Genomic DNA, 4,744 nt, shown 5'->3' with positions numbered 1-4,744 from the left:
TTAGGGTGTGTCCTGGGATCCCATATCCCCAGAACATCTTGAGGATTTCCACAGGCTGAGTATTTGCACACGTTCACTTATATCATGCACATAGTAGGTCTTGGAATTGAAATTAGAATCCATAGTGTATTCAGCAATGACTGAGGGCTTGGAGTTCAATTAAACTTCCCAAGTCCCAAGGAAGGAGGGTCGGGATACCAGGCCAGAGTGGGCCCGTGTACAAGCCCCCGTTCTTAGGGCCTTCCAGCTGCCCTCCACAGTGCCTGTGCCCCCAGGTGTAACGGAAGGGGGGCTCTTGGCGAGCTCACTGCACAGCGGAGGTCCTCAGCCACGGTGAATAGACCCTCTGAGGGTCACTGGGCAAAGTTTGGGGACATTGTGAGCTGTCTCAACTTGGAGGGGAGCTGCTACTGGCATCTAGGGATACTGTCGATGTCCTAGGATGCAGTCCTTATGACCAAGGACAATCTGCTCAAAATGTCACTGGTGCCAAGATGGAGAAACCCCATGGCCAACACAGGCAAATAAAGCCTGGTACTTAATAAAAAGCTTTTGTTAAACTGGAAAAAAAAAGTGTGGTTAAGGAGTGGGGAGAAGTTTAGAGCTCCTGGTGAGCGGGTATCATGGTGGAAGGTGGTTCAGGAGTATAAATTGGACCTGGATTACAGTCCTGCAGGTTCTAACTACAGGAGCTTCGACTTACTTTAAAGGCCTGGGGAATTCCAGGGAGGTGTTCTAATTTAGGACAGTGACATCATTGGGTGTGCTGGGGACTCTATATGAGGAGATGTGAATGGGGAGAACTATCGAGTGGCTTCAGCTGCGAAAATGGCAATATTGGAGGGAGGCAGAAACAGTTTTGCCAGAGGATAGGGGTAAACTTAGGTGGCTTTGGTATGTGAGGTGAGAGGGGACACCAGGAAGAGTAATTCCAACCTGACGGAGGTAAGGTGCCTGAGAGGGTGGCCCAGGGGTGTGTGAATGGGTGGAGGTGGAGGTGCGGGGTGATGTTGCTGGATTCGCTAATCTGGAGGAGGCTATAGGATTTCCCACGAAGCCATTTTCTGGCATCCACTGGAAATTTGAATCTGGAACTTGGAAAATGATCTGGAATGGAAAGTTCGATGTGCACATGTATATTTTTCCCATTGGTGGACATTCTTTCTGACGTGATTTTGTGCATGCTCCTCAGCACATTGTAAGTCCTAGGAGTCTGGGATGGTATCAAGCATCCAGCAACGTCGGGACGGGCTTTGGACTCTGGCTTCACTGTGTCCTAGCTGCACAACATTAGGACATTATTTTACTTCTTTGAGCCATAGAATTTCCTCCTCTGTAAAATGGAATGATGCCAGCAACCTTAAAGGAGTGTTTGTGGGGATTAGATGAGAAGCATGCAGAATACATTTTTTTTTAATGTGCAAATATTTATTTTATTTACTCCTATCTGAAGGTACTCATTTTTGGAGAACAGCAAGGCATTTCATTATCCACTCTTTCCAATACTGAAAGGCCTCTACAGGTTTCGGTAAATGCACATTATCTTCACAACTAGGTTTCGGAGTTGCTCTGGGTGTGTCAGCATCATCAATCCACCTCACCAGTGCTTTGTATCTTTCTGCAATATTGAAGCCAATGGCACACTGCAACTTGCGTAGACAGATAGGACACAGGTTTAGAGGACGACGGTCAGCTTCCTCCAAGTGGTTGGAGCCCTGCATCAGGCATGTGAGCCACTGGCAGTGTCGCAGTCCAAATATGTGCCCTATCTCATGGGATAAAGTCTTACAGGATCGCAGCAGCAAAACACTAGTGATTTCAGGAATAAAGTAGTTATCAAAAATGGCATAGTCATTGGAAGATTTTTTATGGAGCTTCTTCACTGTGCCTTTATAATGTGAGCTATAGAAATCGCTGCCATATCTAGCAAAGCTGAATATCCCCACTCCATCTGTGAAAGAAGCCTGTCCAAAGACAAAATTCCAGGAATCTCTTGGGTAAAGATCAATCATTGTTACTCCCACAACACAGAAAGCATCTTCAGGTTTCTTCTTTTTTAAGAACTTCAGGATATGCCCTGCATGAATTTGTAAATTGCGTGTGTGATCATTCACTCTAAAAGAACACCGTGTGGCAGAAACAGAAATCGGTTCTAGGAGTTTTACACTCATGCCATAGAAAAATGCTTCACAGTAGCCCTTGAGCCATTTAGTATATTCTTCACTGATAACTCTGGTGTTTCCTAGAGATCCAATGGCCAGTAAATAAATACTGTGCTTCTCTGGAGAGGGTATCTTTCTGTAGGGATTACTGAAAAACTGCTCAAAGTCTTGAGGAGCCTCAGGATGTGAGATTATCCAGTCTGATTGTGATTGCAAAATAATAGGTCCATAAAGATCACTGGTTGGCTGGAAGCCTTCCTTCATTAATTGCTGTTCCCTAGCATCTAATTTCTCATACTGTGACACAAGCGCTGGGTTCTTGGAGATGAGAGCTCTTTTCAGTGTCTGTTCAGAGTGACGGAATACTTGATAATGACAGGTCTCATCCATCACATCATGTTCCTATGTAGAGCTTTCATCCTTCCCTTGAGTGAGGCAAACAGATGGTACACCATGAGGCTTTCTTTAAAAAGGAAGCCTCCCATTGAAGTGTTTACGTTACAAGGACAGGCATGTCCGGAAGGTGCTGTGGAGGGTGTCTTCACCCCCGACAGGCCTCGCCGCTGCCCGCCCGCCTCCCGCGCCGCCCAGAATACATTTTAAAAGGTGTGTTCCTGCCAGGTGCGGTGGTGCAGGCCTGTAATCAAAGCAGCTTGGGAGGCTGAGGCAGGAGGATCTCGAGTTCAAAGCCAGCCTCAAGCAAAAGCATGGCACTAAGCAACTTAGTGGGACCCTGTGTCTAAATAAAATGCAAAATTGGGGTGGGGATGTGGCTCAGTGGTCGAGTGCCCCTGAGTTCAATCCCTGGTACCAAAAAAAGCATGTTCCAATAACATCTTCAACATTTACTGTCCTGTCTCAGCACACGTTTTTACACACACATACAACCTGGTATAGGAATTTGAAAGGCTTGATGTTGTTTTTCGAGGCCAATGGTCTTTTTTTTTTAATTAAACCACAATGGGAAACAAGTCATTTTGGAGACTCATTGAGTTTTTTAATGTTTTAAATTTAAAAAAATTTTTTTTGGGTAGTATTAGGAATTGAACCCAGGTCCTCATGTGTGCCAGGCAAGCACTCTAACACTGAGCTACTGCGCCAGCCTCATTGAGTTTTATACATAGACTTTGTACATTCTTTCTTTGATGTGAATGTTATGTTTCAATGCAAAATTCAAGAGAGAGAGAGAGAGGGACTGAGGTCTGAGCAGTGGAAGAAGAGAATTACTGATCCCATTTTCCTCGTGTCTTGGAAGAACAGACCATGACCAAAATTTCTTTCAAAGATCTAGCCCAGTCTCAGCTCTTTCTCGGCACTGTTTCTTAGGAAAGCTGATATTGGATCCATGTTTCTGTCTCTATTTGAACCTTAGGGCTAGAGACCAAGTCATCACCTGCTAGTACCTTTCTTGGATGATGGAGTCTCCTTGGTGTAGCAAACTATTATTATTCATTATTTACTTTTTGGTGAGCAGTGGGGTGTTTAGTGAGAGAGGTGAGATGATTGGTTCAGTTTTGAACACCAGCTGAATTGATGGGCTAATTGACATTGAAATCAACCTGTGACCAACTAGAGGAAATAAGGGCAATGTACGTGATAAAAGACTTGCATCGGGAATACATAATGAACCCTTGCAATTTAATAATAAGAAAACACACTTGATGAAGAATGAGGAAAGCATTCACCAAAGAAACTGCATAAAAGGCAATATAAGCACATAAAAATGTGCTTCAACACTGTCAGTCATGAGGGAAATGGAAATTGAAACCATGAGACACCACTACACACTCACCAGAAAGGCTAAACTTAAAAAGACTGATGACATCAAGTGTGGGTGAAGATGGAGAGCAACTGGAGTTCTCAGACATTGTGGGTGGAAATATAAAATGGGACAGCCACCTTAGAAAACAGTTTGGCAGTTCCTTTTAGAGTTAAACATATATATACTCACAGTATTTGTCAAATTTTTGTTACTGTAACAAAATGCCTGACGCAGGCTACTTACAGAAAAAAGGTTTACTTAGCTTGTTTTGCAGGTTCAACTGGCATTGACTCAGTTCTCAGGCATGCCACATCATGGTGGCAGTGTGAACAGGATCCAGCAAGAGATCACATCTAGAAACAGGAGCAGAGAGAGCAGGATGGGATTGGGCTCAGGCTTCTATAATGACTCTCTCCAAAGAAATACCCAGGGTTTGCACCAGACATGTTCCATGCTCCCAGTGACCTAAGGACCTCTCACTAGGCCACACCTTCTAAAGGTTCCTCCACTGCCCAGCAACCCCACCCCAGGGACCTCAACTTTAACCACAGAGGACCCCAGGGTACACAAACCACATTCAAATCACAACACTGCAATCTACTCCAGGGGTTACTTCAAATATGGAGAACATGACTTGTACCCAAATGTCCTTGCACTTTTATTCGGAATGGCCATGTGCTGGAAATGACCCAAATGTCCATCAGCTTGGATGCTGACCATGCCATGGAATACTTCTTAGTAATGAACAGGAAGAACCTGATGCACGTAAAGAAGGGGGTGAATTTCCAAAGGACTTGATGCCACCTGATTGCAGCCAGAC

General features: G+C 44.6%; 1 pseudogene; it reads right to left on the bottom strand.

Moving 5' to 3' along the window:
- Positions 1-1,406: 1,406 nt before the first annotated feature.
- On the bottom strand, positions 1,407-2,716 carry LOC139702524 (archaemetzincin-2 pseudogene; annotated as a pseudogene).
- Positions 2,717-4,744: the final 2,028 nt, after the last annotated feature.

This window comes from Marmota flaviventris, chromosome 17 (genome assembly GCF_047511675.1).
Source record: "Marmota flaviventris isolate mMarFla1 chromosome 17, mMarFla1.hap1, whole genome shotgun sequence".
Taxonomy (NCBI): Eukaryota; Metazoa; Chordata; class Mammalia; order Rodentia; family Sciuridae; genus Marmota; species Marmota flaviventris.
The sequence above is the reverse complement of the archived record's forward strand: the minus strand, read 5'-3'. Positions and strand labels throughout refer to the sequence as shown.